Here is a 14588-nt window from a genome sequence, read left to right as displayed (position 1 = left end):
AGTGCTCCTCATGCAGCCCTCCTCAAAGAGCATCCCATGCAGAAGTGTCACACCTGCTAGTGTAGCTCTGCTTTCTGCAGTCTGAGGCTTCCCCCAGTTTGCTCATGAAAGAAAGGGGTTAAGCCATTTTTTTTTCTCCAAGGACTTTAACACTAATGTCCTATGACACTTTGTAATATATTATGCCAGTCCCCACAAGACAGAATTGGAAGAGGAGCAATTTAAAGGTGAGTCCAAAGCCCTGGCTTCATAGAAACTAACTTCTTGTTCCTGGCTGGCCTTCTCATGTTGTACCCTGGACCCTCTTCTTCCTAATTTCCTGTGGTGAGTTCTATGACCGCCTTTTCTCTCTCAGAACAAGAATATTTCTCTTTATTATATCATTGTCACTGTATAACATATTCTTTTAAAAGTTGTTCTGTATTTTGTGACCTGACCTGCTTCCCAAATCCACTTGCCATCCACCTCAGCCAGTCTTCTCCATTTCCTTCCTTTCAGTTACTCAATTAAAATTTTTTATTAAGGGCTAGAGAGATGGCTTCTATCTCCTGTGCTTCCCAGCACCCACCTGGTGGCTCATAACCACCTGTAACCCTAGTTCCAGAAGATCTGATGCCCTCTTCTAGCCTCCTTGAGCACCAGACATACACATGTAGTATGCATATATACATGCATACACTCACACACACACACACAAATAAATATAAATAAGTCTTTTAAATCTTGGGCATTATTCTTGAGTCCTTCTTTCAGCACATCTAAGCATTCAACAAATCTTTTCATTCTGCCTCCAAAATTCAGCCACATGCATCAACTTTCTCCATTTCCACCAGTGCTGCACTTAATCAACCTGCCACCATCTTCAGCAGAGAATTGCTATAATATATCAACCTCCCATCCTTTCTCTTATGGTAACCAGACTGAGCTTTCAAAGAATGTCGATCAGTCTGTGTGTTTTCCTTGCCTGAATTTGTCCAAACCATTGTCCTTTGATTTTCTGAGGCTCCATATAAAAGCACCATTCCCTGCCTCCCCACCCTCACTGTAGAGCCCCAGCCTCTCTGAACTTCATGCTAATCATATACCCACAACTCATGTCTGTTGGACATTCCTGCTCAGGCTCCTTCCTTTCCCTGATACGTTAGCTTTCAGTCCTCAGGATCAACGTCACCTGCTCAGGGACACCAGTCCACACAGCACAACACGGAGTGTCATCTCCCTCCTCTACCACAGTGTTCTACATCGACAGCTGCTCTCTGAGATCTTTCTTATGTGATTTTCAGCCCATTCTACTGACATCAGGACTCTACCTTATCTTCTTTGCTGGTGCCATTTCAGAGCCTAGAACTACATATGGCATAGAATAAGCTGTTCAGTAAATAATTGTAGGAACACAATCAAATCAACCCATGTTGGCCTTGCAGCACTATTATCATTTCACACCACTAGAGGGCAGTCATTTAATTAGAATGAAGAAATCGGTGTCCTTGCATACATCCTAATTTGTCCATAATTGACTTTAATCATTAATGGCACAGTTATATTTAAGAAAAAATATTTTTCTATCAAAAAAAAAAAAAGAAAGGCCCTAGATTTTTAAAACAGCCACCGGGCTTAAGTCCAGGCAACAGTTTATTCCAGAATAACAAATGGTGATATTTTAAGCAGGTTTTCTGCTTAATGCTGTTATTCAAATTTGTTTGTTTTGAAATTTTCACTATATAGAGTGATATGTTTAATTTGGTGATGTGAATTGTCTAGGAACTCAGATGCAAGCCTATGCACACAGACTGAGAAAGGCTGTGGATGAATGAGTTCTGGAGATGAGGCGGAAGCTGCTGATCTGCATCTGGTGGAAGTGTTCTGTGCCATAAAGCAATGCTTGCAGGACAGCTTCAAATGAGGATCACTTTGTTGTATGATGGGTGGATTTTGTGTCTATGACAAATGTTCTGTGGTGCCCCAAGGGCACAGGCCATTTCTATCTTTTCTGTCCCTTGTTCTTAGCAGAATGGCTCTTAGTGTTTCACTTTTTGTTTTATGGTATGTCTTCAGGAATCATGTTCAAGGTCAAGAGGCAGGAGAAAACCTTTCTGTTAAAGACCAGTGGCCAGCACAACCTTTAAGGGAATCTGGGAGAGTCAGGATCTGTTTAGCAGCAAGAGAATCATCTCGATGGGTAGGTCAGCCATGATTTACTGCCAATTACAGGCTATGTGCTACCATAAGTGGAACCAGTTTCCCTTAGCATCAAAGGAAGGGCCTCTTACACACTCAACAGTATCTACGTCAACCCTCTGCTGTCGCTCAGGTGTCCCTGAACATGTGATTTTTCAGATGGCTTAAAAAGGAAATGACACAAGCTTCAGAAATCTGCAGATGTGACCTCTGCTTCGGATGCCTGCTTCTAGCTTCCTTCCTCTTCTGAGCCAACTTCTCCTACACATTCATGGGGGTTGGGAGGAGGTCCCAGTAGATTCCTGCTTATCCTTAAACTTTGCCTAAAATGATCTTCACTAGTCCTTTCTTGGCCCTAGCTCAAAGCTTTAGGCATGTTGGGTCATCCTTGCTCTCACAGACAAGTCCACTCTGGCACACAGCACACTGATCGGTAGCTATTTGGGTTTTCTCTTTGTTCACCACAAGAGTGAGCATAGAGCCTGGTACATAATGTAGCTTAATAGCTATGAACTAAACAGATGAGAATTGCAGAGCTGTGCTGTGCAGTGTACATGGAGCTGGGTAAAACTCACAGAGAGACTTGCATCATTATCATAAAAGAGTATAGCTTTCAGAGGAGACGTCCTTGTTTTGTAATCACCTTTTTATATAGAGTGGACAATAAATCTTTATTAGATAGATAACTTGAAAATATGCTCTCCTATTGTCTCAGGGAAGTGCTTTTTGTATGAACCACAAGGATCTATTCTCTCTTCTGTGGCTGGTACTTTCAGCATCCTATGAAAGGAACCACTGCTTAACCCAAGGCGACAGACATCTACCCTTTTGTTTTCCTTTAAGACTGTCTAGTTATATAGCCTTTACATTTTTGTCTTCAACCCATTTGAGAGCTAATTTCTCTATATTGGTATGAGGTAGAGGTACAGTTCCATTCTTAGGCACGTTTATGTCATGTTGAAAACATTCTTTCTGCATATAGTTGTCCTCATGCATTTGTCAGAAATCAACTGGAGTCACACATGTAAAAATATGAAGATTTGCTCATGAGCCCTATTCTCAGCCATATTTTGTTAGTCCTGACTAAGTCAGGGAAACAGACACAAGAGAAAATCACATGCACACACAGCGAGAGAGGGAGAGAGGGAAGGAGAGGGAGGGGAGGAGGAAGGGTCAGAGAGAGGAGGGAGAGAGAGAGAGAAAAAAGTGTGTGTGTGAACATATAAAAGTGACTGATTTGCACAATTGCAACAAGGTCAGCACTGTCAGGAAGACCAGACCACAACCCTGACACAGGTATAAAGCTTCAGTTGACAGGAAGAATTTCTTCCTCAAGGGAGCTTTGATCCCCCCTTCATGTGGTTCAAGCTCTAGATGGCCTACGATGCTCTTCTTTACTTGAACTTAACTGATTATACACTTTAGTGACATCTACAAAATAAATCCATAACAACATTTAGATTAGCATCTGACTGAATAATAGAATAAAGTCTCACCAGGCTGACTCATAAAACTGACCGTCACAATCCGTAAGTCTTTGCTCATTCCAGTACCACAGTCTTCTTTACTATAGCTTGGTGGTAAATTTGTAGCTGGGAAGTATACATTCTCTGTGTTCTTATTTTTTAATTTTTATTTGTAGTGGGGGGAGTCACTTGCAGAGACCACAAGAGGACACTGCATCCCCTGGATCTGGAATTACAGGTCATTGTGAGCTACCCAGTGTGGACACTGGGAAATCATTTTAGGTCCGCTGCAAGAGCACTTGAGTTCTTAACCCCTGAGCCATCTCTCCAGGCCACAGTCTTCTTTTTAAAGTGTTTGTTTTGGGGGGGTTGGGGTTTTTGTTTGTTTGTTTTTGTTCTGTTTTGGGGGTTGCTTTGTTTTTGTTTTGTTTTGTTTTGTTTTGGCTATTCTAGGTGTCTGTGTCTGTAAGCCAGATGTCTGTGAGGCAGGGTAGAAAAGAAGCAGGACATATTTATCTGATGTAAGCTTTGTGCAACATGGTGACTTCATAACTGAAAACCCAAAGAAACAAAGAAAATGGTGTTTTTAAAGGCAGCCATGCAATGGTGTGACCAGAAGGCCACAAGACATGAACTAGGGAGAACTTAGCACAATTCACTTGGCAGGATGCTGTGTCTCTGTCTCTACCCATGGACCTGAGGTCCAGAGCAAGCCCCTCTCAAACAGGACCTGTTTGAGGCAACACAGACAAGAGGAGGTGAGGATGACACTGATGTGTCTGCTGCTTTGTCCTGTGCTTAAGACCCACACCGGGGACAACATGTCCTGAACCCTGTTGTCCCTCAAGACCACTCGCTACATTTCCTACCTGCCTGTGTGAGGGGCTGAGACCAGACGGCATCATGAGAATAAGTCAATTGCTGTGGCACCCAATAAGCAGTTTTAAGTGTCAAACACTGTAGCCAATAGTACCTTCCTCTCTGCTCATGAAAAAGTGGCAAGTTACATATGTGTGACCTAGTGTGGCTCTCCTGATAATATGGATGATAGTTCAGCCTTCTTGTGTGAGGAAATCCTGTTTGAGACTTTAAGAAGTCACCTGCCCTGGGGAGTGCCTTGTGATGAATGCGATGCCAAGAGATGAAGGGACGTGCTTGCTTTCTGTGGAAAGTTTGAGTGCCTGTGAGAACAAATGCCATTGACATGTGTCATTAATGTGATGACACATTAATTTTTGATTTTTTTGTATAGTGTATACATGTGCACACATGTGAGTATGGTTACATGTACATGTGTACATATGGACGGGTGTCAGCATCTGTCACTTTCCACATTTTTTTGAGACACAGTCTCTCAGTGAACTGAAACTTCCCAGTTGGCTAGACTGGCTGATTGATAGCTTCAGTCAATCATCTACCACCACCACCACTACCACCACCACCATCACCATCACCACTATCATCACCACCACCACCATCACCATCTCCACCACCACCACCACCACCATAACCATCACCACCACCATAACCATCACCACCACCACCACCACCACCACCACCACCATCACCATAACCATCACCACCACAACTACCACCACCACCATCACCATCACCACCACCACCACCACTACACTACCACCAGCACCACCATCACCATCACCACTATCACCACCACCACCACCATCACCACCACCACTACCACCACCACCATCACCATAACCATCACCACCACTACCACTACCACCACTACCATCACCACCACCACCAACAACAATACCCTTGGTAGGGTGTCAGATGCACACTACCATGCCCTGTTTCTTATGTGGATCCTGGGAGTATGGATGGATCCTTATGCTTGCTCAGCAAGCACTTTACCAATGGATGATGCCCTTTTAAGAAATTCAAGTTGCAGATATCAGCACCTCCACTGTCACATGGTTGTCGTCTCTGTTTCATTAGGACAAGAGGGTGACTGCTTGCAGGGATGTGCTTCAGCCTATTCCTATCTGCTTGGCCTTGTTTTCTGGGAAGTCTGCTCAGCAGTCCACCGAACTGAAAAGATTTGAGAAACAATGGGTATTGTTAAAAATCAGTAAACAGATACCAGTCTGCAAAGATGCCTAGTGAGCAGGTAGAGGGGGGAGCTGTAAGCTCTGTGCTGGAGGACAGCATCGCAAAGCCCTGGGTTCAGGACTTAGGGAATGGCTGGGGCTTGTTTTAACAGAGCCCTGTGCACTCTAGTAAGGAATAGAGTCAAGCGCTCTCTCCCAGATTGAAGAAGTGGATTATATTTTATGAACAGACTTTCTTTGATTTTCTTGTTCAGGAAGACAAGTGCTGGTGAAGTAGAAGGCACTGAGATCAAGAGTGAGAAGCTAAGTGTCTCTACTGCTGGAAAAGTGTGTACTTATCCCTGAAACAGGAAGTGGTCCTTGATGTGCCTGGGGCGGGGGAAGTATATGTGCTTATGTGCTGCTGTTTCCCGGTTTGTGTGTGCCTGCAGGGGGGTGGAGGTGAGGGACAATGTGTTTACATGATGGTGTATCCAAGTGTGTGCCTGAGCTTGTGGAGGTCAGAGATTGACTGTGGTTGTCCATGTAGTAGATCTTAAGAATAATCTACATCTTTATTGACCACTTTTACTCTGGGAAGCAAGCTGTCCACTTCACTTCACTGTGTAGTCAGAACTAGTCCAATTCTATTGGACTCTCAATGAGTCCAGGCTGTCTGGCAGGTAAGATGGAGGGGCTACCTCCATCTCCCCAGCACTGAGATTGCCAAGTGGGCAGCACCACACCAGATGTTTTCCACAGGTGATGGAAGGAACCCAAACCCAGGGCTTTACACTTACAACTGTCTCCTCAGCCTGACCCTTGACTGTTAGTTGAAGACTTTGTGAACTATTGATGAGCATTGGCCCCTCACCCCACCATGAGTATGTGAGTAAGGGTTGGTTATAGAAGATCATTCAAAATATAATTTCAATGACATTCACCAAAATCCGGGTAACAATGCTAACAATGATGACACAGGGAGGCAAAGCGGCCAGTTTGCTTCTCAGAGAAAAGGAAGTCAACAGAGATGTTGATTATTCTAAAGGTTTGCTGCCCAGTATTTAGAACTTGACCTGCTCCCTGCCCCCAGACCAGTTTAAAATCAGCATGAATGTTGTGTAATCTAATGAGTTTGATCCAGGTCAGTTATTAAGGGCTAAAATGGATTAAACAAAAGACATTCCCTCATAACTAAAAAGAATACTTCAAAGGTGGGATTTGCTCTTGTTATGACAAAGGAAGTGGATTTGCAGACTGCCTCTGGGGCACACCCCTCAGTGACTTTTGGTTTCTCAGTAAGGAGAGTCTTTTTTTCTCTGTCTTTCTGATTCTTCCCTCCCCACAACCCAGGCTCTGGTCCAGAGTCTCCCTCAGGTTAGAGATGCAAGTTAAGAGGATCTGACTGTCAACATCTTTTCTTGTTTTTTAAAGACCAGGCAGCAGGCATCACCACCATCAAATGAGCAAATGACATGCCTGGGCTCCTAGCAAGGAGTAATGTTGCAGGGGACCTGCAGCAGGTAAAACAGGCCACACTGTACAGACTCAGGGCTTGAGATGCTGACATCAGGACACATGGAACACTCTATCCTGGTACCTCCATTCTGTGTGGAAATCCTAAAGAGAGAATCCAAACAGGAGCCAGGAGATCTAATAGATTTTTTTAAATCACTCCATCAACATTTCCCACTGCATAAACTTACAGGGTCAGGACTGGGCTCTGGGGTTCATCTTCAATATACTGACCTTTTAGAGTACCGATGTAACCCAACAAAATGGGTTGGTGGTGAGTTGGTGAGTGCAAAGGCCAAACACAAGGTTACAGCATGAATGAGTGGAGAAAAGTAGATTGCCTGTGGCAGGTAAGAGGCCTCTCAGAAGTTCCCTGGGGAGGTGGTGGTGGGGATTGAGGATTTTATTTGGGAAGCATACACATATTTGTACTAAGAGAACTTCGAGGGTGAGCACATTACTATGCATGCTCAGTTTAAGGTAGGAATTTAAGAAGGAAAAGGCTGGGGCTATAATACAGTGAAGAGTGCTTGCTTTGTTTATTTGAAGCCCTAGGTTCTAGGCCAGTCCTGGGAGTCGATAGGAGAAGGGGTTCCATTGTGCTGCTTGTCCTAGGGCCTTGGCAGAGGCACAACAGTCAAGCCACCAGTTGTAAGATCCCTTTGGCTACATCACACATAGCCGCTCCACCTGCACTGGCACCTTCCCCAAGTGGCCATGCACATACACACATGGCTGCCTTTGGCCCCACCCTGCCTCCCTACCTGCCACAGCACTTTGCCCAAGCAAAATGTTGCTGGCGGTAAGACCCCCTTGCCATGCCACACCACGCCATTCCATGTCATGCCATTTGGTGCTTCCAGGACAGGAAGATCTGTCCACGCTAACCTGACATACTAATCTTCCCATCAGAATAGCAGCTGACTTCTCAATGTCTTTTAAAGCCAAAACAGCTTGAAAAGCAATGTACTTCAAGTCCTAAAAGACCACAGACCCAAACACTGACCAGTCTACTTGGTAAAACTATCTCCTATAATTGAAGAAGAAAGAAACTGGGCACCATTAAAAAAAAAACCTAAAGGAATTCATGTACAAAACCAGCCCCCAAAGAGAACACTGCAAGGAGTCTTTTGTACTAAAAAGAAAGATAAGTATATCTAAAAGGTTACAGGAAGAAAAAAGTAGTACTATGACTGGATATAAAATGGTACCAAGAAAGCAAACACCATAAATGCAACAAAATGACAACAATAAACACATACTTTTAAAATGATAACTAAATATTGATGGCCTTAACTCCAAAATCAAAAGCCATAGGCTAGCTGATTGGATTAGGAAACAATATCCATCTTTTTCTGTCCTCAAGAAATACACTTCACCTGGAGGATGCACAGTGAGTGAAAAGATGGAGAAAAGTATTCCAAGCAAATGAGACCAGGACACATGTAAGCATCCCTGCCCTGACTTGACAAGATAGACTTCAAAGCAAAACTAATCAGAAGAGACAAAGGTCATTTGATTCTGATTAAGGGCACAAGCTTTCGACTTGTTGGTCGGGGGAATATATTTAAGTACAACACATCTTCTAGGAATTCAAAGCCATCGTGGATTTTGGAATATATATATATATATATATATATATATATATATATATTCATACACTTGAATATACACAAATAGTAACTACACAAGTAGTAACTACTACATTAGAATTACTCTTAAAATGTTTAATTCCTCTGGAATAGCAGAAAAGTAGTGCTGGCATACAAATGCTTTATAATAGCCTCTCTACATACAGTTGTACAAATGCTTCAAAAATATCTCCCACTGTTCTCCAGATGTTGACTTCAATTACGCTTATAATAATATTACTTAAACCTGTATGAACATAAAACTAGTTATGAGCTCCTAACGTCGTAGTTCTTATTCAATTATAAAAACCGAGTGAATGCACTAATTACAAACAAATTGCAAAACCAATAAAATTCAAATTAACAACATTAAATTAATGTGACACAAAATGTCGTATTGAAATTGAATTACCATATACAACATAACTATGGTGAGGTGCTGGAGGCCCCTCCCACATTCTTTTGAGTTAGGCCCCCACTAATTTCTCTAGACAACCTTTTTCTAACTAAATACCATCAATTATTTGATGCTGGTTATTATTTTCTTTGAATGGTGATGATAATAATTTTTCATGGCTGAGATGTACCATTTTGTTTTGCCAGTGGAGTTGTAAAGACCTGTGTATTGAGTCTGCCTGTCACTCTACACATTCACTTGAAGCAGAAAAAAATGCTGTGAGCCACCTGACTACTCATTCCAGGAAACTTGGTAAGGTTTGGGCTTGACCCTTGACATCTCCGTCATTAAACTAATTTTGAAAATTGAGTCCATCACAGTTAAATCAGGTGTCAAGATTTTCTTATATGTTGTCACCAGAGGATACAGATGATCCTCTGTATGAAAAAGATCATCACCTATATAAAAACAGAAAGTCAACAGCTTTTAATAGAGAGCCAGGTGGGCCCTGGATCATGTACTTGGATTTCGGTTTAAGGGTCAGAAATGCTTCAGATGCTAAGCAGTAACTATTCCCAAATCCATTCTCCTGCTACAGGACTGAATACTTGTATTAATGAAAAAAGGCAAGCTGAGTACATTGGGACAGGCCTGCAATCCTAGCTACTCAGGAGACTGAGGCAGTAGGACTACAAGTTCAAGGTCAGTCTGGGAAACTTAGCAAGATCTTATCTCCAAAGCAATAAGAAAATAGGTGTGTGTGGGGGGTGGTGGTGGATGTACTTGGTTTTTTTTTTCATTCTTTAACTATTGACGTGGTGGTTTTAATGAGCAGTACCCCTGCCCCATGGACTCACATATTTCAACAGCTGGTCCCAAGTTGCAGAGATGGCAGAATCCATTTAGAGAAAGAGTGTCACTGGAGGCAGGCTTCGAGAGTTCATAGCATCACCTCATTTCCAGTTTGGTTGGAGATGTGATTTCTCCGGTTCTTACTCTGGATGCCTGCTGCCACCCACCCCACTCTCACCCTCCCCACTGCATAATCGACTCTCCCTCTGGAAATGCCAGCCCAAATCAACTCTTTCTTCTGTAAGTTGCTTCCAGTTTGTGTATCTTATCAGAACACTAGAAAAGTAACTGATAGAGCGAGGCCAGAGTTCAGGCCCCAGTCACCTAACGAGTCTTCATGGTCTCTGTGGAGCCAGCTAGTATTCCCTGGCTGCAGATGAAGCAGCCAATATCCAGTTCATGGACCAGGCATCTCTCTTTAAGGAGCTTACAACTTAGGGAGACAACACACACATTAAAAAATGTATGTTTGAGGATGTTCAAAGCTTGCTTGTGAAAATGCACATCTTCCCTAGTCAGAACACAAGGGGAAAGGTTGGAGGCTCAGCAGCATCACCTGTCATTCACACCCATCATAAAGCCTCAAGTCCTTCTTCCCTGCAGGAACAAAGTACCATTCCATTGGGTGCCACCCACGACTTGAATCGGTAAACCTGATAGCGTCTAGGGGTTGACAGTTGGCCCCTGTGCCATTAGGGTGTCTGAAGATTCTGATCATCACAGTCAAAAAACAGAGGCCATTTTTCTATTCCAGCTGAGCACCGATATATTTCAGGAGAAGCATGTGGACACAAGGAATAAAAGACATGCACAATAAAAAGGAGTGTACATTTCTGCTAAGTTCCAAGGTCCTTAGAATTAGAAAAGAAGTCTACAAACAGCAACAACAGAAAAGCGAAGCCAGTCTGATGACTTATGTGAGTAAACTTGGGTGCTCAGATCACGGGACTACAGAAGAATTTGAGGATAAGGTACAGCTCCAATTCCAGGCAGTGGGCTCTGTGAGAGCACCTATTTGCAGGGTCCTTACATTTAATGCCATGAAGACAGGAGGATGATCTGCCAAGATGACTGGCAAAGAACCCGATCTCTTCTTGCCTGGAACCTGTCAATCAGCAATGTCAGACCTCGGACTGGCTGGAGGTAATCCAAGTTTTTCAGTTCTGGAACGATTAAATTCAGAACAATTAAATTCAAAAAATGCAACAGTGTCATTTCAATATATGTCAGTAAAGAGCAATCTCTGTGTACTTGAGCTCATGATACTTTAAAAGAAACCATCCTGCTAGAATAATTTATAACTTTCATAATTTGAGCATAAAAGTTAGTGAATATGGGATAGTGAGATGTCTCAGGGGGTAAAGTTCACCAAGAAGGCCTGACGACTTGAATTTCATTGCCAAGACTCATAGTGGAAGGAAAGAACAGACTTCCAAAGTTGTCTTCTGACTTTTATAGGAGTGGCATGGCACACACACACACACACACACACACACACACACACACACACACACACACACACACACACCAAGGAATTGTGTTTTTGACTAATAAAGATAAAAATATCAACTCTAAACAGAATTGATTTTTTAAATTAGCTTTTTAAAAATAATCAGCTAAAGGACTCAGAGACAATGGAGATACATCATACTACTTGGTAAATAGTTGTTTGTCAGACTGACAATAATTTTTTTAATTTCCATATCAAACCAAAGGAAGTGTTCAAAGTTTCTAATTAGACTGTGTAGAAAATAGAAACAATATTCCTATTTTTACTTCTGCCTTTATCCTCCTAGCACAGATAGATTAGCCTATAAATAAACAACCTAAACCCTCACAACTTGGAGTGGTTTAAGTGAGAACAGCCCCTTGGCTCATAAAATTGAATGTTTAATCACCAAGGAGTGGAACTGTTTGGGAAGGATTAGGAGGTATAGCCTTATTGGAGGAAGTGCGTCACTAAGGGTGAGCTTTAAGGTTTCAAAAGATTGTCACCGTTACCAGTGCGCTGTCTCTGCCTCCATCTTGCAAATCAGATGTGAGCCCTCAGCTACTTCTCCAGCACCATGCCTGCCTACCTGCCACCGCGGTCCTTCCCAGGATGCTTTTGGACTCACCCTCTGAAGTTGTAAATAAGCCCCAACTAAATGCTTTCTTTTAGAAGAATTGCCATCATCACAGTGTCTCCTCACAACAATAGAAAGATACTGTGTAACCTGCTGCAGCCAATGTAGTGTCATTTGATAGACTCCAAGGAGAGATTGGAGTGGGCGTGTGCACCAGGCTTGACTTCTGTTACACTACCACTTTCCTGTGAGGCATGTGGAGGCCCACTGTGCTACAACTTCCTGTCTTACCAGACTGCATCATACTGTACAGATACAGAAGCTATCAACATAAAAAAGCTGTGGGAGGTTGTCAGCTCCTCCTGGTCATTCCCACCAGTAGAGACAATGGATCCTTTTTGACTGACAGACTTTCACAAAGAGGCTTGGATCTGGTGTGCATTTCAACAACTATGAAGTGTATGATGATGTTCTTGTTTTCCTTCTTATCTGATCTCTTTTTTTCTAAGATTTCCTAGTTGATTTATTCAATGTGTATGAGTGTTTTGCATGCATGTATGCCTACATACACATGTGATTTTGCAGTGCCTTCAGAGGCCATCAGAACCCTTGGAGCTGGGATTATAGTCCATTGGATCCTGGGATGGAATCCCAGTCCTCTGTAAGAGTAGAAAGTGCTCTCAACTGCTATCTCTCCAGCCACCATCATGTTTTTAACATGAATTAATTATTCTATCAGGAACATGTACCAATCAACACTTTTCATCCTAAGAAACAAGTGTGACCTCATATGATCATTATGGAACCTACCCACAAGGTCATTACATGTGTTTATGATGTCTAATAAAGGCTTGTGGTGTCTCTCAGGGGGTATTGGAGGGGCTCTTCCCAGAAGCCTGATAACTCTGAGAAGAGTCTTTCCGTATCTAAATATTGGCTGGATATTTTTTCCTGCCCTGGACAATAGTTAATAAAGCCTAGTAGATCACTCACATGCCAAGTACTATGAGTTGAATCCCAGTAAGAAAATGAGAAAGAAATTCTGTGAATCATTTTAAATCTAAACCCATTAGTTGAAAAAAATGACCCTGAAGTTAATGTCATCTCATTCAGTAATTAGATCTTCTTTGCATAGCAAAAAAGAAGTTCTACACCAAAGGCATAATAATTCTATTAGAAAGTTAAACCATGATATTGTACAGTTCGGAGGCTCTGAATTCATATTTAATTATGCAGGTAATGTAATTATACAATCACTTCTCATCTGATATCAAGAGGAAAAGTTCTTGGTGAGTCTGTGAGAGTGTTTTTTACAAGGTTTTGTGGAAGGGGCATGCAATTAATATGACGCTCTTAAGATGAAAATGTAAAGATATCTTTGCAAGCCTGTATCCCCTTCCATGCATGCACACTGAATTAGCTGCTTAGATCTTTGCCATTGCTAATAGAGTTGTGGCTCCTTATCTTAGCATGGCCTGCTATAACAATTAGCACTAGGATTGAGCAAAGACCTCAGCCCTTTATTTCAGAGCTCAGCATCATTCCACAGAACAACCAAAAACTAATAAGTCAAGAATTTTGATTCCCTTAAATGCTTATAAGAATTTTTTTCGTGTTCACTATTTCTATTTAATTCACTAACAGACAAACTTATATACTTCTCTTAGCTTTTCTTTAAGTCCATGGGACAATTTTGCCTGGTAAGCTAAAGAGAAGCTTTGGTTAAAATAGAATGCAATAGCAAAATCAAAACAAAGAAAAAACTCCTGTTGCCTTTCGTACTGGCGCTTTTACCAATGACACCCAAACAAACATGCGTATTACCTTGTTCTGTGTTCACAGTATTAAAATGAGGGCAGGGTTTCTTGCCACCCTACCAACAGCAGGGCCTGTTCAGCCCAGTTCCTCACGCTGAATGGTGGTAACTCGCATAATATTATCCGGAGGCCCCAGATCAAAGCCTCTGTGCTCTGGAAAACCCACATTGCCATGCTTTATCACACCAGCAGGGTACACATCACCACACTCCTGCTTGCTACCTCATCAGTAGACACCTGAGTGATGTCATTCTGGTGCAGCACCTCCATGGTTGTGAAGTCCCAGGTTGCGGCTCTTTTGTCCAAGCCGTAGAAGTGTCCCATGGTGGACAGGACACATTGGATGCTGTTTGGCAGAGTCTACCTTGAAGTCAAAAGTCAAGCAGCAGCCATCATCATTGTTAAAGAGCACTGTGTAGCAGTAAGGCCAGCAGGCAATACACTGTTCTCTGGGATGAATGCCACACTCACCGGTGGTGCGAGCCTGGCTTTCAGAGTTGGAAGCTGCAGACTTTTCTAGGCTTCAGCAACTCACATGGCAGTGCTGTAGCTGACCAGAGCTCTCCCTGGAGAAGATTGTGAATCCATGCACCAGGCAACCAACGGGACCACCAA

Source organism: Acomys minous, assembly GCF_964271855.1.
Source record: "Acomys minous genome assembly, chromosome: 11".
Lineage (NCBI taxonomy): Eukaryota > Metazoa > Chordata > Mammalia > Rodentia > Muridae > Acomys > Acomys minous.
This window is presented reverse-complemented; position numbering follows the sequence as displayed.